At 36.4% G+C, this 23,239-nt stretch overlaps 1 pseudogene; it reads right to left on the bottom strand.

Moving 5' to 3' along the window:
* Positions 1–576: 576 nt before the first annotated feature.
* Positions 577–1,153, bottom strand: LOC123250591 (annotated as a pseudogene).
* Positions 1,154–23,239: the final 22,086 nt, after the last annotated feature.

Below are 23,239 nucleotides of genomic sequence, written 5' to 3'. Positions count from 1 at the left end.
TATCAGGTTTCTTAGAATCCTTCCCAATTCACCGATCTATTCTTTCTCTCTTTTGTTAATTAAAGGGGTTATAAGGCATAAATTTTCCCCTAACAACTGCTTTGTCTGAATCTCAAAAGTTTTGATACACTGTCCCACTGTTGTTATTTTCTTTGGTGAATTTATCTTTTGTTTCTTTGGTTTATTCATTGACCCACAAATTCTTTAGGATTAAATTATTTACTCTCTAAGTTCAAATACTTTTAAAAAATGCCTGTGTCAAAAGTATCTTGGATGAAATGAATAGGGTATTCAACCTGGAATTAAGATGAATTTTAATCAAGTCTCGGATATTTAGATATGTGTGACCCTAGGCAAATCACCTAACCACTGTCTGCTTTTGTTTTTAAAACTGTAATATAGGAAAAATAACTCCTCAGAGTTTGAGGATCAAATGATATAAAAATTTTAAAACACAGTGCAGTATCTGGCAAATAGTAGGCTCTTAATAAATGTTTGCTCCTTTCCTCTTTCCCCTTCAAAAGGATAGGATACCATTATCACTGATTATACAATTATCCAACATGATAAATATGGTTACATACCTATTGTTATACCATAGATCTCACATTGGGCTATTCTATTGATAATAATACCATGAATTGAGATACTGAAACCTTGATAGAAACCATGAATTCTCTAAGACTCAATGATATTCACAAGGCAGCTTCCCAGGGCTTTGAGTTCTCTCTCAGTGCCAAACTAATATTCTCAAAACCTAAGGGATAGACAAAGTAAAGAGAAGTGAATCCAGGTACATCACCCAAGGGCAGATTAACAGCAAAATACCTCCAACACTTGTGCTAGTCCCCTCTTCCACAAAATATCTGCTTTCACTTACCCTTAAAGGTAAAGTTAAGGACCTGAGTGGGAAAATAGCTGATGATATTTGCTAAATCACTGTACCAGAAGGAAAGCACCCCTTGTTCCTTTGGAATTCAGACGATATAATCTATTATGACTTTCTACTGTTTATCAGTCATAATTTGTTTAATTGCACGTTGCACCTGAAACAGAAGTTTGTCTTAATTGAGGTCAGCCTAGACTTGGGGATTTTAACAGTGATGCCACCAGCCAGAAAGTACCTGGCAAAGGAAATATTTCATAGTGTCATAGTTAGAGAATGTGCAGGTAGTAGAGTTGGAAGGAAGAGAACTAGAATAGAAGTTTGCAGCTTTGTTTTTAGAGCTACAACCCTTTGTTGCAGCTCTTACCAAGAGGCAAATACCCTTTACTGATTATAATTTTGTTGCACCATTTTTAGTAAAGGATTAGCTTAATATTTCCTCTTTTCCATATTTGTTTATGAGTTTGTTTTTATGCCCTAGTACCTAGGCAATTTTTGTGTAAGGTGTCAGGAACAGCTGTTAAATGCATGTATCCATCTCTAATCTCATTCAGTACTCAGTGGAGACCTATTTTATCCAGTGTTTAGGTTTGACTAGATTTGAAAGAGGCAAACTGGAGTCTCAAACTATCATAATTTCGTAATCTCTTTCTCCCTGGAATTCAAATAGTATTTCATTTAGGAATTTAGATGTTAATCCATTTGGTGCATTTATGTTAATTACTGATGTCATTTCATTATCTAAGTCTTTAAGAATAATATGATTTCCTTTTATCTGAATATCTCTTTTAACCCTCTATATTGTTTTAATATTAATTTACCTGAGATCATGATGGCTATGCCTCCATTTTTTTCTTTTTCTTTTTTTTTAAACCCTTACCTTCTGTCTTGGAGTCAATACATAGTATTGACTCCAAGGCAGAAGAGTGGTAAGGGCTGGGCCAGGGGTCCCCAGGATGTGCCCCAGGGGGCCCTTCAGCCTCTGCCCCATATTCCAGCACCTTCTGCCTCCATTCTCTTCCTTCCACAGGCGTTTATGGCTCTCACAGCCAAAAAGGTTGCCGACTATGGGGCTATGCAATGGGGGTCAAGTGACTTGCCCAGGGCACACAGCTAGGAAGTGTCTGAGACCAGATTTGAACCTAGGACCTCCCATCTCTAGGCCTGACTCTCAATCCACTGAGCTACCCAGCTGTCCGCTATGCCTTCATTTTTGAGCTTGCCTAATAATTTCTGTGTTGCTCATTCATTTTAATTATGTATGAATCATTAATTTTTAAATGTTTTTCTTATAAAGAGTATATTATCGGATTCTATTTTCCTCTGATGACTACATACCACATGCTTTGGTATATTATCATTATCTTCAATATATTTATTGTTTCCATGACTTTTTCTTTGATTGTTATTCAGGATACTGTTACCTAATTTCTACTTGCTTCTTTATTTTTTGGTTATATTTTCTTTATTTGTTGCTATTTTATTGCATTTTAGTCTTTATTTTTTAAATTTAAATTTACTTATTTGTTGCACACCAAGGTAGTTTCCTCCCTCTTTCCCCTCACCCCATTAGAAAAGGCATCATTTGTAAAAAAAAAAATACATATATATATATGTATTGCATAGAAATATGCAAGGCATAGTATATATATATATATATATATACTATGCCTTGCATATTTCTATTAATCAGTTCTTTCTCCATAGTTGGATATATATATATATATATATAAACTATGTCTTGATTATTTCTATTAATCAGTTCTTTGTAGTTGGATATACATATATATAAAATAATGTTTGATATAAAAATAATATTTGAAGAATTATATATAAATATATATAATTCTTCAAACATTATTTTGGTTGTTGCATATAATGTTCTCTTGGTTCTGCTCATTTCACTCTTTGTAAGTTCATGTAGGTCTTTCCATTAAAAAAAATTGTCCTGTTTGTAATTTCTTACAGCATGACAGTATTCCATCATAATCATATGCTACAGCTTATTTAGCTATTCCCCAGCTGATGAACGTCCTTTCAATGTCTAGTTATTTGCTACCAGAAAGAAAGCTACCATACCTGTATAGATCTGAGCCAAGCGGTCTACAGAGGTTGAGATGACCATAGTTACAGAAAATAGTTTTTACAATGAAAGTTCACATTTTAACATGAAAAAAAAAGGAAGCTACTATAAATATTTTAGAACACATAGGTTGTTTTCTGTTTTCCATGATCTTTTCAATATCTCTTGAACAGTAGGTAAATTTTATTAATTCAAACAATGAACAAAAAGCCACTCCTTCCCATTCTTGGCATTTTCTTAGTCTAGTCACATCTAAACAAACATTTTATTTCATAGTGTTTTTTGTGCTACCTGAAAATATCAAACTTTTTTCTCTTCGGTCAGTTTGTGTATTAAATACCCTGTTCAAGTCTGGATTTTTCTGAGGGATTAATTAAAGTTATTTTTTTTTACTGAAGTTCAGTCATGTCTTTGATAATAAAAGTTCATCTTCAATTATTTTAGGGACCAATTGATCTTTGCTTTTCAGAATATTATAGTATATCTTCCTTTTTATTTCTTGTACACATGGAAAATTCATATATTATTTTAATTCATTATCTTTGGAATGTGATGGGTTTTCCTCCTTCTTTACCTGGCTAATTTGTACTTTGATGCTGTAATTCAATTGAATACTCTTAATAATTTTTGGTAAATTGACCTGGGGTTTTCTGGTTTGTTTTTCAAATTAAAACATTTCATTTATTTTCCTTAACACTTGAATTCTATTTTTGTCTTTTATGGACCCTGCTATTGTAGAGAGAGTCTCCTTTGTTCAAAATTCTTTAGTTGCTTGTCAGAGGAACTGATTTCTTCTGTAGGAACTCTAATTTCTGCCTTTTAAAAAATATTTTAAATTAACTATGATTGCTTTCCCTTGCCATTCTGGAGATTCTTGGAGTTGCTCCATTATCATTTTGTGCAGCCTTGGAGAATTGTTATAATTCCTTTACCTTCCTCAAAGGATTTTGACTCAGTTTCATTTTTTGGGAAGCATTTGTCATTGGCTCTTTGAGGGTTATTTTTTTCCTTTTCTTCTCTTTAGCCAACACTTATTATTCTGCTGTAACTGGGGATTCAAGTATGATGCATTTGCATAATACTTTTTCTCATTGGTGGAATAGCAATGTGTTGCAAATTTCTGTGAGGGGCAGAGTTGTTTTGAAAGCTTGGGGAAAAAAGATACCTTTTTCCTCCTGCTTTGTAAGTGTACACACATGATTCCAGATTCTCTTTGGAGGAAGAGAAAAAGAAAGAAAGATAGAGACAGAGAGACAAAGACATACACAGAAAGACAAAGAAGCAGAGAGTAGACAGAGAGAGCAGGCACACTTAGGAAGGCAGACATGTAGGGGAAAGCTTCTCTTCACCTCAATTAATCCCCGATTCCCAGCTTGTCTCCCTAGTGTTTTGGAATAAAACTGACCTTTACCAAATAATGCCCACTATCTTTGTTACTATTTATTTAGTTTCAGTTATTATAACTGACATGACATGTAATTTTCAAAGTTTATTGATTATTAACAAAAGGATATGTAGAGATATTGCAAGCCTATGGAGATAAGTCCTGCAGGTAGGAGGATGAGGGGATTTCTCTTATTATCTGAACACTGTCTATATAGATTTGAAGGGGAACATCTCAACTGTATGGAGACAGTGTATTCAGTAGGGAAAGAGGCATGCACTTCAGATAGCCATGTATACAAAGAGATCTACTAGAGATAGAAAAGAGTGGGAATCCTAGAAGTAGTCAGACAAAAGAGATCATGAGAAGTCAGTTGATTAACCCATCTATGAAATATGCTATAATCAAGAGAACCTATATAAGGATTCTATAAAGAAGAAAAGGACTTCTAGATCCTGTAGTACTAAGAAATGTAAGGTGCTTCTGCTATATAGGTTGTCTACAGTAAAAAATAAAATCAATATTAAAAAAGGATAATTTTAAAATATTATTTTTTTAAGATTTATTAGTAGCCATTAGAAAATAAAGCTATATGCCCTGTTAGCTTAAGCTATTTAAGCCTCCCGCTTTTCCCAGCTGCAGCACGCTGCCAGGAAGGAAGACAGGAAGCAAAGAGAGAACAAAGAATGCCAGCCTCTCAGTTTTATCCTCATGTCTATGTCATTGCATAACGATAGGAAGCCAGTGGGCTCATGAGAAATGTAGTTCAAGGACCCCAAAATTTCTAATAACACACTACATATGTTATTACCATTATGCTCTATGTTTGAGCCTACATTTCTGATTGATCCTATATGAACTTGTGTGAAAGCATCTTAAATTTTGTAGCTACTGCTCTTACAATTTAATCTTAGAAAATATGTTTTCTAAGAGATAGTTGAAACTACTGATTGGTTGTTGATAAGTAATACACAACTGAGAGCCTGTGAACTATAGTATTATAGAATAATCACATAGCATTACCTCTAGAATGTGAATGAACAGTTACTGTATAGCCATGATGGTGAACCTATGGCACACGTGCCAAAGATGGTATGCAGAGACCTCTCTGTGGGCACACATGCACTTGCTCACCTGAGTTAGTTAATAGAAAGGCAAAGGGACTTGGGAAGAGCTGCTCCCCTCCTCTTTTCACTGTGCCTCCTTGTCCCTCTGCCCAATAGCCCAATAGAAGTTCTTTCCAGAGCAGAGCGCTTGGGTAACTCCCCTCTCTTTTTCCCTCTCCTATCTGTAGTAAGGGGAGGGGTGGTATCATTCAGTCTCAGGGAGAGGGGCATGGCACACAGTCTGGGGGTGCTCTATGTGGTCTCTAAGGGATTTGCCGTCACTGCCCTATAGGGACCAAATCTACAGATGTGAGAATACAAGTTGGAGAAGCAAGAGGGAGCAGTATACTTTATTCGTAATATCATATCATCATTGGGAGAATACAAAAGGTGCACTTTTGTAACAGGAGATTGGCCATCAAACAAGGTCAAGGAAAGGCATGCATTGTCTTTTTTTTCAATTTAATTTTATTGAGTAATTAAGAAAATTTGTCCATGGTTACATGATTCATGTTTTTTCCCTCCCCTCTTCCCACCACCTTCCCATAGCCAATGCGCAATTCCACTAAATATTACATGTATCACTGATCAAGACTTATTTCCATATTATTGATATTTGTACTAGGGTGATCGCTTAGAGTCTACATCTCCAATCATATCCCCATTGAACCATGTGACCAAGCAGTTGCTTTTCTTCTGTGTTTCCACTCCTGCAGTTCTTCCTCTGAATGTGGGTAGTTTTCTTTACCATAAATCCCTCAGAATTGTCCTGGGTCATTGCATTGTTGCTGGTACAGAAGTCTATTACATTTGATTTTACCATAGTATATCAGTCTCTGTGTACAATGTTCTTCTGGCTCTGCTCCTTTCACTCTGCATCAATTCCTGGAAGTCGTTCCAGGTCACATGGAATTCCTCTAGTTTGTTATTCCTTTGAGCACAATAGTATTCCATCACCAGCATATACCACAGTTTGTTCAGCCATTCCCTTATCAAAGAGCATCCCCTTATTTTCCAATTTTTTTACCACCACAAAGAGCTTGCGTTGTCTTTTAAATGTATTATAATCCTCTTTCCTATGGGCCCAACTTCTTTTCTATCTGCAATATTTGTATTCTTCATCCACTGTATTTAGTTCAGTTAGGATTTGTTCCCTAATTTCTTTGAGTGGCCATGGATTTCATTGGAAAGGGCTGATAAGGTTCTGTGGAGAGATATAATCTATAAGATGCCATCTGAAAATAGGAGCATCTGGTTAATCCAGTCACCTACTGGGAATTTGTTTTCCATTTGGACTTTGATCAGTGAATCTTCCAGGAAAATTGATGTACCACTTTGACTAGTATAGCCTTCTGTTTTAGGCCATGATTAGAACTGTCATAGTTATTTGGAGGACTATTTAAAACATGATACTATAGTTTTAGAAAAAGCCAGTAGCAAAGAGTTTGTAAAAAGTCATTGAATAAAAGTTGTTGCAGATGATTTTCTGTATCAGGTTATGCTAATACATGCATTCCTTTCTCAGGTTTGAAATTGAAGCCATTTGAAAACTAGGATCAAGATAGCGTTACATATTTTATTGCAGGATGATGGAAATGATTTATTTAGGAAGATTCTACAAGAAATTAATCCAAAAAATATTCATTTTACTCACAATTTTATTTTCACCAGGAGACCTTTTAAGAAACCAAACCAAACAAACAAATAACCTCTAAAATATTGTGCAGTTCTTACATATATAGCCTCCACTTTGTACACAATGGGCTTTTTTTTTTGACTGGTTTCTTTAGCTGATAGTGTTGCTGAAGGAGCTGGAAAGCTTGAGGGGGAAAACTTATTAAACACCTGCTGAAGTACAGCTTTGTACAATTAGAACACCTGCTGAGCCAGCTGTCTCTCTCCCTGTGTGCAAAGCAACAAAAACCAGGTATTATCAAGTTCTCTCTTTTGCTTTGGGTTAAAAGAAAGTTATTTACTTGGCCTTGGAAAAGAATATTGAAGGAAAATTGTATATTCTATTGCCTTTCTTATGAGAATTTCCTAATGGAATTTTCATGAATTTTGTTCTTAATGGATTATACATATCACGTCTACTTTATGGTGCTGAAAGGCAACTCTTGGTGTCACTGAATACTACCAGAGATGATTTTTGGTCTTTTTCTTCACAGAATTTTTTCTCTTAGCCATCCAGTAGGAAGTATTTGCCAAGAAAAAGAGTGAACTTGTTGGAAGATCTGGATTTGAATTCTTGGTTTTATTGCTTATTAATGGTGTGTCAGCAATATAGACACTGAACTTTTCTTCATTCTCATCTGTCAAATAGGTGCAATAATTGTTGGCATTTATTGATCACATCAATGTTTGCAAAATATTATATTTACAATGAAAATGTAGCTTTCCTACTGTAGTATACAGAATTGGGGTCATATAGTTTTTTCTAGCTTTGGCTGAGTTCCAAAAGCTGTTAGAGGTTTGGAATCTTGAGGAAAAGACAGTTGACTTGATCTTCTGTGGAGGGAGGTTGTGAATCAGCCGAGCTGCTTTGATTACCTAGCTTTAATATTGAAATTTAGCCTAGCTTTGATATATTTACTTAAGAAATTATTATTTTAGATAAACCCTTTATATCTTCCTTTCCTAATACCATCCCTGCCTTCCCTCCCTTACCTTATATGTCTGTGGAGTTAATAAGGAGAGTAATTAGAGAGGAGTTAAATCTGTAAAGAGTTACCTGATTGACAGAATTAGTTATAGTTAGTCAGTCATCATTTATTCCCTTTAGATAGTAATAGCACTTAGTAAAGCTGAGTTTAAAGGCAGGTCCTTACTCAGACTCCCATCTTTGCTTCCTTTGCTTCCCTTCCCCACCTGAGGTTCCTGAGTTAGGGCTTTCCTTTGATCCACCTTCCTAACAAACATCCTTCAAACAAAATAAACCCTTTTGTGTTTCAACAGCCCTATTAGTGTAATTTATCTGTTAGTTATTAAGAGGGAAGAAGAGGGAAAGAGACAACATACTCTGGGCTTAGAGGGAAGCTGGGGCATCCATCTTGAAGGAAGGTGTTACTTCAAAACAAGTCCCTTCCTGTGAAATTAACTCTACTGGTAAGAGATTGTAGGGTGGTAAATACTGTAAAAATCTAAAAAAAATTACTCAAGGGTTAGATTACTCCTCATATTTGATTATAGGAATTGGGTGGAGATAGCTTTTAGGTAAATAGCTTTTAGTTTACAAAACCAATTATACTGAAAAAAAGATGTGATTTTTCTCATTCAAATTCACTGACACCCTGAAATCTATCCATAGACTCCTCTAAAATCCCCTGGTTTAGAGTTTAAAAGGAAAAAAACATTATTATCTTTAATATACATTCAGCACAATTTTGGTTCATAACTTTATTTCCACCCTGAAAAAGGAAAATTTTGAAAAATATAGCTCTCATTCATTTCTCACTTAGATTTTAATTTCTTTACATATTTTACATGATCCAGGAAATATGTTCCTATCAAAATTTAAAATATATTCACTATATAAAATCTCAATTTAAAAGGCACAGCATTAAAGCTCCAAGTGTAGCTACTCAGGTAAAGATTGAATTTCGAATTTTACTTTTGCCAAAGGAATTGCCAAGTAGTATAGTCTAGATTCCTCTTGACTCCAATCCATGTTGTTAACAGCTAACATCTAATGCTTTTATTAGAGAGCTACTCCATGTGCCTCACATTCAAAGTCTTTGGTAGAAAGAAAAGTGGTTGTTTCATTAATATCCGCTTTGGTTCATTCACTCAGGATACTTGACACTCTCATATCAGGCTCACCATCCATGTCGTGTCTTAAGCAAAAATGAAAGAGTTGGTTGGAAAGAGATGGAAAGAAAATGGCAGCTCTGTTCTGAACACCAGCATTCCATTCAGTTCCCTTGCCAAAAAGCCACATTCTTAGGACTTGACTGGGATTTTAATGATCATATGATTTTCATATAGAAAAGGCCAGAATTCATTAGAGCACTGGTAAATTTCCCCAGCAGTTTATAATAAAGAAGATCCAGAATGAATTTTGAGGTGCAATTGATTGTACTCAAGGGGATTGAACACAATTATTTTGAATGTAAACTCTTATACCAAAGGGGATTGCCCCCTAATTGGCTTTTTGTCAATGTGCCTAGCAAAACATTGATTTTGCTCTCTTTTCTACTTCCCTCTTATCTCTAACTTTTGTAGTTAGAAGATTTTTAGGGGTACGAGATGATTATGTCAAATGATCAGTTGGGGAGACATGTCTCCCAAATGTTCACAGGGGGGATTATGAAGACAGGATTAATTCTATCCTGCTTATTTTATTTAATCACCAAAGGTGTAAATACCACCACTTAATTCTCAAGTGAGGGAGGTCTGTGATCCATGTGTGCAAAAGTGGATTTCGAATGATAATTGACTGTCTGCCCCTGGGCAGTCCTAAGCAAAGCCTTTGCTGTAATTGGTACATGTGAAATGAGAGGAAGGCACAGGAAGTGATGAAAGAAATGGCCTGGATAAAAAGAAAGACCTTCCATGGCTCACTCTTTTTGGTCTGGAACTGGACCTAAAGGAGCTCTGGCTGGGACCTTGGACTTGTTGAGACTGTTCTTAAATCTTTTCCTTTAGAACTACATGTGGTGAGTGAAAAAGGCTGACTCCTTTAGCTTCCCTGGAGGTACTAGTCTCCAAGGGGCCCTTGATTAGGAGGAGCCCTTGTGGTTAAAACCCTTGTTAAATGACTTTTAGGCTCTCAGGCTGGGGCCTCTGGAGCCCTGCTGGAGTAAAGCCAAGATGTGAACACATAATCTAGTCTGTTAAGCTAGATCTCTTACTTTACCCTCTTCTTATTTCTCTACTTTCACTCTCTCCTATATTTTATAAATAAGTTGCTAAGAATCATTTTAGAATGGATATTTATTCAATTCTTGGCAACCATCCCTTTTAATATTCAGACAACAAAAACCATAATTTTTACCCTTTACAGAAATATGGATTTGAATATAAGATTACACCAATAGTACTATGACATAACTGTAGCCAGGAAGAGGACCATATCTGGGGGTTCTAGGTCAGGGGTTGGCAACGTATGGCTCTGGAGCCACATCTGGCTCTTTTAGGGCCAGATATGGCTCTTTCTGCAGGAGCCATAAAGTCAATTTTTTTTCAGGTGCTGTTACAGGAGCGTGCACTGTTACAGGAGCATGCACTGTGAGCACTGTACTGTCCGGGTCCAGCCAGACACAACCGAGGGGTCCGGGGAAACGGCAACCTAAGAACCCATAGGGAGAGATGAAGGGAGACCTCGCGCACAAGACACAGAGTCGTTTGGATGGATGCAAGGCTCGTTTATTGCAGATCTATGACAAGAATATATAGGTTGAGGGCAGAAGTGGGTCGGCAGATACTAAGGGGAAAGGAACGCGGAAAGGGAGCATAGAAAATCTCCTGTGGCGTCTTACTGTCTCCAAGCATGTCTGGGCCTATGATCAATATCTTATCTTAGAAGAGTGAATGATATCTATTCTTAGAAGAGTGACTATTTTATCTTAATGTCTTGGTCCCTGACACTGTACGGCTCTCATGAAATTACATTTAAAAAAATGTGGCGTTTATGGCTCTCATGGCCAAAAAGGTTGCCAACCCCTGTTCTAGGTGCTACCTTTTTTATTGAATTTAAACATCTTAACAACATTGTGATTTAGGTTCAATAGTATATACCAGTGATGGCGGATCTTTTTGAGATGGAGTGCTGTGCTGTGTCCTACCCCACTCAGAGACTGAGTGCTACATGGCCCCCTCCCTCTAACCCCAGATAAGGGAGGGAGTAAGTGCTCCCATTGGGTTGATGGGGAGAGGGGCTCATGTGGAGAGGAGGAAGGGAGCAGACCATCCATGCCTCCCTCTGGCTTTCTAGTAATCTGGGGAACTCTATGCTGCACCAAAAGTGGTCTCTGTGTACCATCTGTGGCATGTGTGCCATAGGTTCACCACCATGGGTATATACTATGTTCATTTTATAGATGAAGAAACTGACATTTAGAGAGTAGGAGACAGAATTCATCTTTCAATCTCTTTTAGGTTGAATTTTTCAAGTGTAAGGGCGGAATATGGATGACCTCATGGTGTGTAGGTAAATCCTAGGCAGCAGGGACATTGGGATGCAAATTATGAGACAATCCAGGACTGTTGGAACTGATCAGGAATGAAGCAAGCGATGTTTGTTGATGAGATTAACTAGCTTAGTCTTCTCTTGTGATTACCTGGAATTGGTAACCCTACTCTACTTTTACTTTTCTTCATCAGCTTGCTATTTCAATCAATCAATATTAATCAAGAGCCTACTATGTGCCAGATACTGTACTAAGTGCTGAGGATTCAAAAGTGCTGAGGCAAAAGGCACTCTCTGCCTCAAATTGCTCAGAATCTTATGGGATGTTTGGATTTGTTTTGATTGATTACACTTACAAAAGAGTAAGTTTCAAAGGTTGTGAGTGGAAGATTAGTGATCATATCACTTAAAAAAAGGAAAAAAGAATCAATGAATTACTGAATAGAAGCTAGGTGGTATAGCAGATAAAGTGCTGGTCATGAAATTCTGAGTTCAGATCCTGCTTCCAAGATTTTCTAAGTACATATTCTTGAGTAAGTTACCCTCTTTTCATCTGTTTCCTTATCTGTGAAATGAGGAAAATAATAGTACGAACTCATAGAGTTATGAGGAATAAAAGAGATTTCATATGTAAATTACTTCACAAACCTTAAATTGCTATATAAATGTGGGTATTATTATTAGTTGTAGTAGCAACTAGTATTTATATAGTGTTTTAAAGTTTGCAAAAAAACTTTACAAATATTATCTTATCTTTGCAATTACCCTGGGATAAAAGTGTTCCTTACAGGTCTTTTGAGGAAACTGAGACAGAAGTTTAAGTGTCTTGTTCAGGACCACATAGATAACAAGGATCTGAGGCTGTATTTGAGCTCTAGTCTTTCTGAATCCAGTTCTATCCACTATACCATTAGCTACATTATGTAACAATAAAAAGGTTAGTCAGTAGAGGATGTTTATAGAATTGAGATAGAGAAAGTCTATGAGGTGAGTCTCTCTTCCAGCTCTTCCCTGGGGCCAAATATACACTGGGAGACTTTAAGGGAGTGTTACCCCAAAATTGGGTGACCTGGATGGTCATGCCACCCCACAGGAGTTGGGGGCAAGGCTTCCCTATAAGAGGAGGTATGTGTACTCCAATGTGATCCTGAACAAGGACGGGGTTCACACAAACCTCCCCCCATCATCAGTTAAATTCACACTTCAAGATGGAGGCAGCCAGACCAAGCTGTGGTTCCCCTCTCCCTCGTGCACTCTGCAACATTATCTGACTGTTGAATAGTTTTTTTTTTATTATTCTCAAATCAGGGACTGGGGAAAGGGATGAAGGGAAGAGGGAATTTGGGGTGCCCTCTTCACTAATTCTATGGGGTCCATTGCTTAGGTGGGAAACTTAGTGATTCCCACTCCTAAGCTTCTCCCCTCACCCCTTCTCCTTCTATTTCTATTTTTCTGATTCTACCCTTTTCTATAATTGTAAGTTTTGACTGAAAGGGGTCTCTCAGCAAGGTTTGGTAATGGGTGAAGGAGAGTAAGAGAATTGCTCCCAAAATGGAGTCCTAAAACTAATCTAACTCAATGGTTGAAGTCTTGATGGGTGAGATGTGATTGAATGGCTTTGATCAGGGAATCAGGGTTTCAATTTCCAAAAGAAAGATCCTCAGGAAGCCTTCAGTACTGGATCCAAGCTGGGTTGTCCTCCTCCTCTTTCAGTCCTTTGCCTGAAGACCTCTTCTTTCTTCTTCCTCTGAGAAATTCCCAGAATTCTCTCTGGTCTCCACTGTCAGCAACTGTCAGCAACTGCCTTCTCTAGCTCCTTTTGTTCCATCCCCCTTGCACAAATCCCATCCTTACAATTAATAATAATAATAAATACAGAGAAAAGAAAAGAAGGATGTTTAGAAGGTGATACAGGCAATTAGGGCATTATGGGGCTATCTTAATATATTTGAGATATACCCAAAAAAATCTGTATGTAGTTGAGAAATTCAGCTTCATATGAAATCCTTTTTTTTCTATTCTTGTTTGTATAAATGGTCATATTTGCTGATATTTGCAAAGTACATAATAATCTAGAGTTTGTATGTTGCCCATGTAGATTATTATTATTATTATTTTTAGACTTTAGATTTTTAGTTTCAAGCTACTTTCTTGGTTGCTGTCTGTTAATGGGGAAAAGGTGACCCAATATCTAAGGAAAAATTGACTATACCTAAAGTCCTGACTCCCCTCCCACCGGTTACTAGTTATATGAAACCCATCACAATAGTGCATAGCAAATAAATTCAATTAGCTAAGCTAACAGAGAACAGAATCATTAAAGTCATACAGATTAGGATATATCAGATAATAAACTGAGTGAATAGTTCTCCCATTAGGATTAAAATGTCTTAGGTTAGCTCAACCAAGAGAATTCCTAATTGTATTCAAGAAGGAAATTCCCTACAGTCTTTGGTACAGCAAACTGGAAATCAAGATCATGTCCAGGCACCAGTCCTCCATATGCTAGTTTTTTCTGAAAGTCTTTCTTTGCCTCTAGAGGCCTCTGTCTAAAAAGACACTAGGGCATTATCCTCTCTCAAAGAAAGGAACTAGAAGAAAAAAGACTCTCCTGTTCACAGTCTCATCAACTTTTCCTTTCATAAAGACATAGAACATTGGGTAATCATTCTCTCCATCAATGAGGAATTATGCAAATGAACAGGCTTGAATACCAATTCATAATAATTTTTTTAAAAAAGAAAGCAAGAAAAGAAGAAGCTATTTAAATTATTGAAGGTTTATAAATCCAGTTTGGATATTACCAATTGCAAACTGTAAGAGGGTTCAGAATCATACAATTAATAGAGATTATATTTCATTAAATTGTTTTTATGGTTGGCCAGAAGGAGAGAAAAAAGAATCCTCATTAGTATCCCTCTAGTAGATATCATTTGACATAACCCAGATGCTAGATCAGTGAGTTAAAATGGTTGGGGATCCCCTCCCCCTCTCAGAAAAGAGTCTCACATTGGGTTGGAAAGGAAAGTCATACCCTAATACTTGGAAAGCTCTGCTCATGAGAAGGTAGCAAAAGAGAATTCCTCCTATAAGAACAAGTAGTATTCTAGACATGTGACTGACAGCAAAGCTTGGCAAAGCCATTTGCTATCTCTCTCTCTCTCTCTCTCTCTCTCTTTCTCTCTCTCTCTCTCTCAGTCTCTCTCTCTCTATTTTGAAAAAAATATGTAACTATCTATAGATATAAATATAAAATATTTTATATTAAAATCTAAATAAAATATGTATTTAGAAATAGATCTATGTGTATATACATATATTCCATATTACAAATATATGTGATTTTTCATTTTATCCTTAGGTTTTTTTTTAAAGAACTTTTCAAACATCAACAAACATACACTTTTCAATAAACAAGGAAATAAAAAGAGAATTGCACATGAAATCATGAGCCTTAATTATTTTTAAACAACTCATTTAAAATGTTTGTTAAATTCAACATAAAAGAACCAACACTTTTCTGCTTATCTTTGTCCTCTTTTGAACTTCTTTCTCTATGTATAATATGCATGATATATTATATGTCATATGTGATCTATAATAATGACCATTGTCATTATTATCATTGCAATAGTCTAGGCCTGACTCAGGCTTGTTCCATGGTTCAGATTTAAGATTGAAAGAAGTGAGTCCATAATAGACCACCTACTGTTAACAATAGGATGCTTACTTAGCCAGAAAATGGAAAGTATACTCTACAAGTATACTACACTGGATCAAGTAAGATACTTTCCCTTCAATTCTACAGAGCTCCTTAGAACAATTAGTGAATCTTTCCTTCCTTTTAGGGAAATGCATGCATTTGTGTACACACACACACACACACACACCAAAAAAAATTTAAAAGCTAACCTAGTTTACATGGTTGATATTGCTCCTACAACAACCACTATTTACATGATTTTACATACCATTCTGCTTTTAAGGTGTTTGGTTTGTACTTTCCCCCCACCCTGCTGCAATCATTTCACCCTTTGCCCCAATCCTAGAACCTCCTTTTTTGTAACTAAGAAAGTAGTTATGGAAGTCAACTGATAACAGCACATGTATCTGTAAGCAAATGTAACATTTGGTATCTTTTGTTTCTCTACATCATTAAAAAAAATGGCATTGTGTTTTGTCTTCTGACATAGGGAGCCAAGATTGACTGTTGCATTTAATCTGAGTAATCAGTTAACCCAGCTTTTTAGTATTATTTTCAGTTATGGTGTATTTATTTTGTATATTTTGTTCTATTTTTTCTTTTCTTTTCTCTACATCAAGATATGGTAGTCTCCCTAGTTTTTTTTTTTTTAATTCCAAAGATTTGTAGTTTCTTATGGTCCAATAATACTCTGTTGCATTTAACAATAATATATAAACAATACAAACAAACGAAACTATTCTCCAATTGATGGGCTCATGGTGTGTGTGTGTGTGTGTGTGTGTGTGTGTGTGTATGTGTGTGTGTGTGTGTATGTGTGTGTGTGTGTGTGTGTGTGTGTGTGAGTGACAATGTCTGCTGTGACTATTTTAATATATTAGCCTTTTCTGTGTTTAACCTCCCAAGGGAACATAGGATTCTGGGTAAAATCAATTAAGGATTTAGTAAATTTATTTGCATAATTCCAAATTGTTTTTCAGAAGGATTATTGCAATCCACTGTTCTACTAACAGTGTATTAGTGTGTCTGTCTTTCCACAGCTTCTCCAGTATTGACTTTTTCAGTTTTTTATCATCCTAGCCCACATGATGGGCATTAGTACATCACTACATTTATTCAATTTGAAAATAATTTCTCATTTACCCTTTTCCCTTGAGCATATATCTATATCTATATATGGGAACTACAGATTCTTCTCCAATTCATCTTCTATACACATATCCCTTATCCCCTCATCTTGAATTTTAATCTCAGAAAGTCTATTTTTTCCAACCCCAAGACTTAAACAAAGGATACAAACTGTTTTAAATTTGCTTTGCTCATTTGAAAGTTTTAAGGAAAATATAACTGGAGCTCCTAAGGCACAGTGAGTTATTTATTATCTGTCTTTAATGCTTATACCTCATGCAAAGTCTCAGTTTTTTCATTAAGCCTCTAACATGCTGTGATAGCCTGTCATGCTGTAGTCCACTATACACTGGTTTATCTTGGCAACTAATAAGCAATGGCATCAAGTAATTAGGAATAATTTTTAGGCTGCAGATTGGATGATTAAGTAAAGCTGGTCTCTGTGCTATATATGCAGAGAAAATAATTGACAGCATGGGGAAGGGGAAGGTGTATAAAATTTCTTTTGTAATGTCAGGAAATGAGAATGCCCCTCCTTCCCCTATCCACTGGTCTGGGACATTTACCACAGAGTCAAGGTATGAGCCAGATGCTTTGTCATATTGATAAATTAGATATATCAATAATGTTTTCTGTTTCTGTTCACATCCTCCAAATTGTTTTTTGTGATGGGGATAATGAAAGAGTGAGCCAGGAAGAGCTGTTCCTTCCCACCCCCTCAACACCTTGGTAGTCAATAAGAACTATAGAAAAGTTCTATCTCCCTCTCTTTTTGGGTTCTACTTTATTTGCACTACAGATCTGCCTTAGATTTGTAATGAAGATTTACGTATATATATATATGTATATATACATATACATATATATATAATAGTAAGAGATATGCTTGCCTAGATTGGAGGTGACAAATATAAGGTGTTTTGGAAATATTTGACAAAATAATTGAAAAAAATTACAATGGAATAAAGATAACATTAATATGTAGTTTTCTAAGTCAATATGTGACCCACAGAGATCCTTATGTATAATTTCCCAGCCTCCATTTCTGAGTTTGACACTATTGGTCAAGGCAATCCTGATACATCATTGGTTCTTGTATTTTATAGTTCTTTACCTGATCCTGAGTCATCAGATCCTGAGAGATGAATATTTCCAGCCCTGTTAGTATCTTCATGAATTTGAAAATTTAAGGCTTTCTGAGTTAGATGCTAATTGCCTTCTAAGGCAACTTACTAGAGAACCTGACCAATACCAGGACAATGCTATAGGTGAAAGGACCAAATCATGTTCTGACTAGGCGGAAGATCTGAGACTGAATTGCTTACAGCACAGAGATCTGAAGTGAATGTAAAAAAAAAAAAAAAAAAAAAAAAAAAAAAAGAAGCAAACTGTTGAACCAACCTACAAAGTTTTGTTTTGTTTTGTTTTGTTTTCATCTGCCCTCAAGAATGTTCTTTGGTGATCTGGAGTCAGAAATGGCTACACAAATCAGAAGTACATCTGGGGATTTGTGGTATAGTTTCAAGCTCCCTTGGACAAGCACCTCTTCCAGCAATCATGTAGAGAGCCATGGGATGAAGGGATGGGACAGACATATGAGAAGCTCTTTTACTGGAAATCCAAGGGAAAGTTATGTTCTACCCTATGCAGCATACCAAAAGAGAGGGAGGCAGAGGTGTGGTGTTTTTTTTTAATGTCCTGAGGGGGTAGTTCTTTCTGAATCAGCCAGCAATCCTACTTGCCATAGTTACAGATCACAGGCAGTTGTGAGATGACCGATTAGGATTGCCATTTGCATTTATTCTTTACTGAAGGTCCAGAGTACGAGCTCAATTCTGCAAGAAGTTGTAGCTGACCAGAAGTGACAAAATTCTTACGTGGGTTGACCACCTGAAAGGGAAGCTGGGGACTGAGGGAATAAGGGTTGAAGGGTTTAAAGATTAAGGTAGGGAAGACATAGAGAGGGTAAAGAAAGGCACAAAGACTTAGGATTCTTCAGCATAACGTCAAGCCTGTGCTATAACTCTGGGTGAGGCTTGACCCTGTATCTTGCAGGAATTCCACCCTGCCATTTTCCATGTTGCAGGAACAGGACTCCAAGCTTTATATACAAGGATTGACTCACTTCCTACCAAATACCTGTTACTCAGTGAGTACACGTAGCGGGTAGAAAGATACTCATTTATCCAATTTCAGAAAAAAAATACACATTGGAGAATATATACTAGTCCATATAGAGTGACAGAGCTCTTCCACTAGGAGTGAGGTAACCCAGTTCAACCAAAAGAGAGAGTTCTCAGATCTCACTTAAAGGGAAATTTCCTGAAGTTTTTAGTATAACAAACTGAGGATGGTGTTATATGAGAGATTTTCAGCTCTTCTTCCCAGAAGTTGGCTTCTTCCCCAAATCTGACTTTCCCTTCAATTGAGGTTTGCATTATCCATTTTCTCTCTTGAAGACATAAGACAAAAGCTCCAGAAGCCCAAGGGAGACTGAAGAGACTTGTGTGGTCCTCTTTTTCCTACTCTCACCAATTCTTCCTTACCTCTTATGCTGGTGTGGGGAATTGATGTCCACTAAATGATGAGAGAGTCCATACCAATGGATGTTAGACCTGAGGTTACATTTACTTTTTGGAAACAAAAAAAAAAAGAAAAGGAAATAAATATTCTTTTCAAAGTATCCTTATCCTGGTGGAACCTATGAAATCTTTCTCCTCACAGGTTATATTATTCTTTAGCACAAAATTTTTAAATTATAAAGATATTTTATTTTACCAATTACATGTAATAAACTTCCACATAAGTTTTCTGAGGTAATACAATTCAAATTGCCTCCCTTCCTCCCTTCTGGGAGCTGGCAAGCAATTTGATCTGGATTATATATATACATTATCATGTAAAACACATTTCCATGTTGTTCATTTTTTTAAGAGAATAATAATTTAAAACTAAACCCCCAACATAAAAACCAAAATAAATTAAAGTGAAAAATTTTATAGGCTTTGATCTGCTTTCTGACTCCAACAGTTCTTTCTCTGGAGGTGGATAGCATTCTTTGACTTAAGTCTCTCAGAATTTTCCTGCATCTTTGTATTGCAGATATTTTAAAGCACATTAGCCACTGAATTTTATTATTCCTTAGATAAGTCATGGAGAAATATTTATCATTTTAATAGTCCTGTGAAATTTCTGAGAACTCTGCCTTTGGAGTCTCTCCTTCCTGGTTCACTATTCTTAAAACATGTATATCACACTAGGATTTTCCCATCCAGTATAGTGTTCTCTTATATACAAATTCAAGTACTAAATAACTTCATTAAGTGTAAAAGTGGTGTAAATTACAAGGGTAGAGTCATTCCCAGACAGACATATAAATGTGTCCAATCTAAATCTTCCTTAGATGGTTATATATATATATATAAACTGGTCCAGTCATTCTGCAAAATGTATTTTCTAAGATGTAAGTCTCAAATTCCTAGGAATAGATAAGTCAATATAAACTAAGTTATTGAAACCTGCTTCAAGCCTTTTTGCCAGTACCTTCTGGTTACCATTTTTTCATTTCTTTTGTGTTTAGGAAATAAATACCTGTCTGTACTCTTTGGACTTCATCATGCCAAGAGGAATCTCATAATCCCATAAGATCACATCAACTTTGGTTGGTAATCATACCTCATACCCTCTGACCTGGGGCCTCTTTAGAGGGCAGAATAGAGATTTCCTCCTCAAACCTTAATTTAAAGAGGGTCCCCAGGTCAGCCATATTTTCATCCAGGCTATATTACTCACCCAGATTCACCCCTTTATACTTTTTTCATTATGCTCCCCTTCTCATTCCTGCTCTTCCCCCTCTTTTTCTTTTTCATATTTGTATCCACTGAATTTAGTGCAGTGACTGACAAATAATAGTGCTTAACAGATGTTTACTGACTGCCTGATTCATTTTTTATATTGTGGACCTTACATATGAACCAAAGCCTAAACCTTAAGCAAATTTTCACCCAGGACAGTAGATTGGAAAATTTAATGAGCTTAAAAAGAGTAAGAAAAGGGAATCTAACTACTTCTAATAGAGGCCAAGCAAATTCCTTCAGGGTCGAATCCATGCCATTACTTCTATGGGTCCAAAAGAAATAGTTCCTTAGTGGAGGTGGAAAAGATACAGCACCAACAGCCTCTGGGCCCAGTAGTGGTTTTAATAGTTAGAAGAATATTGTAAAATATGAATTATCTAGAAACTGGACTTTTCTATTATCTTTGATGTTGTAGGTAGCCAGATAAGGCAAAAGAGAGAAAATCCCTCTTTCCCTCCCTTCCTCCTTCTCTCTCTCTCTCTCTCTCTCTCTCTCTCTCTCTCTCTCTCTCTCTCTCTCTCTCTTTCTTATTCTGTCTCCTCTTTTTCTGTCTCTGACTGAATCAAGAACAGACATTGGTATGGGGAGAAAGGATTGCAAATAAGAACAATTAACATAACAGGATTGAGACTTTGGAAAGATAGAGTCATAAAAATAACTCCAAAGCTTTCTTGTTTCACCTCCTGATTGAGCCCCTAATTGTCTAGCCTGAATCACTGTTCAGATAAATATTTTCCCCCCTTGCTTATATCTACGACTTGGATATTCTCCATCCTCAAACGTCCTGGTTCTAATAATTTTGTTTATGCTTGCATTTCTAATTGAGACCCTGAACCTTTTACTCTCAGGGAGGGACTGCCCTTCTGTACTCAGGAGTTTGCCAAATCATCCTCATGTGCCATCTTAGCCGCTGGTAGTATAATGAAAAAAGCAACATATTAATATCTACACACATATGCATGCCTATACGCACACATATATTCAAAATGAGTCAGACACTTGAAGATTACATTCATTGTGAAGTAATTGCTCAATTTACTGCACAGAAGAAAAGAAGCTCTCTGATTAACTGAAATCATCCACAAAATAACTTTTCCTCAAAAAGCCCCAAAGCCCTAAAATGACAGGAACATCAAGAAAGAAGAAAAATAGAAAGAAGACAGGGGTGATAAACAGGGGAGGTGGCAGCTGTGGAAATTAGGAACACAAAGGATGTTGGACAGCAGGCATTGACAGCAGAACAAAAAATCAACTACAAGAAGGAGGAATTAGAACAGAGGTATCACTGCAAAATTCTCAAGTGCAGCAGGAACCACATTAACATATAATTGAGAAATGTTTTACAAAATGAATGAAAATACAATACAAATGATGTTAATCTCTGGTTTCTAAGTCAATATGTAGCTACAGGGATTTTATTCTATTTCAGTCTGACATCACTTATCTAGAACAATCCTTTAGTAGTGGGTGAAGGGTGAAGATAAAAAAAATGATAGGACAATTTGAGTCTGTAGGAATATTTTTTCTGTCTAATAATATAGCCTAGTGGAAAAAACAAAAACAAAGCATTTTATGCAAGATAAAAAGATAAATTAAAATATAGTGCAGTAACAAGGTAATCCATAATTTAATGTTTTAATGGATATTTCATTTGCATAGGATATTGCATTCTCCATAAAGTGGGGTATAGGTGTGAATGCTGGAATGTTGCCTGACACTAAGTTAAAAGGAAGTCAAAAAGTAGATTCAGGATCACTCCATCAATTCTACTACCATAACCCTTCCCTTTCCCACACCCACTCTGGCCCTCCTTAACTTTCTCTCTGTGTTCTAAAGCATATTGACTAGGATGCTGTGGAATAAATGCAGTAATTACTAATCCATCCCACCCCACCAAATACAAAACTTTCTTTTTCTCACTGACTTGAAAGCCTATTTCCCCTCAGGTATTGTACTCTGTTTTTAAATCTCAAACCCATGAATTCACAGGATTACATCTACTCCCTTATCAATGAGCATGCAATTTATTAATAGTATAAAATGGTATAGAAATTCAAATAAACATTAAAACAATGACAGTAGGAAATGTAGTCACAGATCTTTCCTCCCCAGCTCTTATCTGAGTGTATACAGAAGAAAAATAATTGAGATTTAAATACTGGGTGGAAATTTTCCCATGGCTAATGTCATGGTGAATAAAGAGTAAAAAAGTAAGACTGGGTTTTGTTCACTCTCACCAGTTATAGCTGGCTTGTGCTTATCTAGAGTTAAACTCAGGCTTATCTCCTCCTTCTCCAGTTGTCTCCAGCTGTCACTCTATCCATTCCCACTTGGTATGAATTTGGTTGAGCTCATCTTTATTTTCTACTGTTTGTACCCACCAGATGGGGCAGTGCTGCCCTTCCTCCATTCATTGCCACCGAGCTAGAGAAGCAGAATCCTGAACAGCTCTTTCCTTCTTTTTTTGTTTCACCTTGCTACATAACTCCCCAAATCTTGGTGGAAGTCCATCTCAAGCATCTTAATTCTAATGCTTTTCTACTCTTAATTATTTCCTTTTTATCACTTATAGTTTGTACATATTTATGTGTTCTCTCTCCCATTAGATTGTGAGCTCGTTGGGTGCAGAAATTAGATTTGGGGGGCAGCTGGGTCGCTCAGTGGATTGAGAGGCCTTGAGACGGGAGATCCTAGGTTCAAATCCAGCCTCAGACACTTCCCAGCTGTGCGACCCTGGGCAAGTCACTTGATCCCCATTGCCCACCCTTACCACTCTTTCACCTAGGAGCAAATGTACAGAAGTTAAGGGTTAAAAAAATAATAAACAAACAAACAAATAAACAAAAAAGAAATTAGATTTTGACTATTTTTTATATCCCTGGTGCTTAGCACAGTGTCTGACAAAAAATAGGTACTTAGTAAATGTTTATTGACTGACTTGAAACAGAAATCTGGGCACTGTTGT

This window comes from Gracilinanus agilis, chromosome 1 (genome assembly GCF_016433145.1).
Source record: "Gracilinanus agilis isolate LMUSP501 chromosome 1, AgileGrace, whole genome shotgun sequence".
Classification (NCBI taxonomy): domain Eukaryota; kingdom Metazoa; phylum Chordata; class Mammalia; order Didelphimorphia; family Didelphidae; genus Gracilinanus; species Gracilinanus agilis.
The sequence above is the reverse complement of the archived record's forward strand: the minus strand, read 5'-3'. Positions and strand labels throughout refer to the sequence as shown.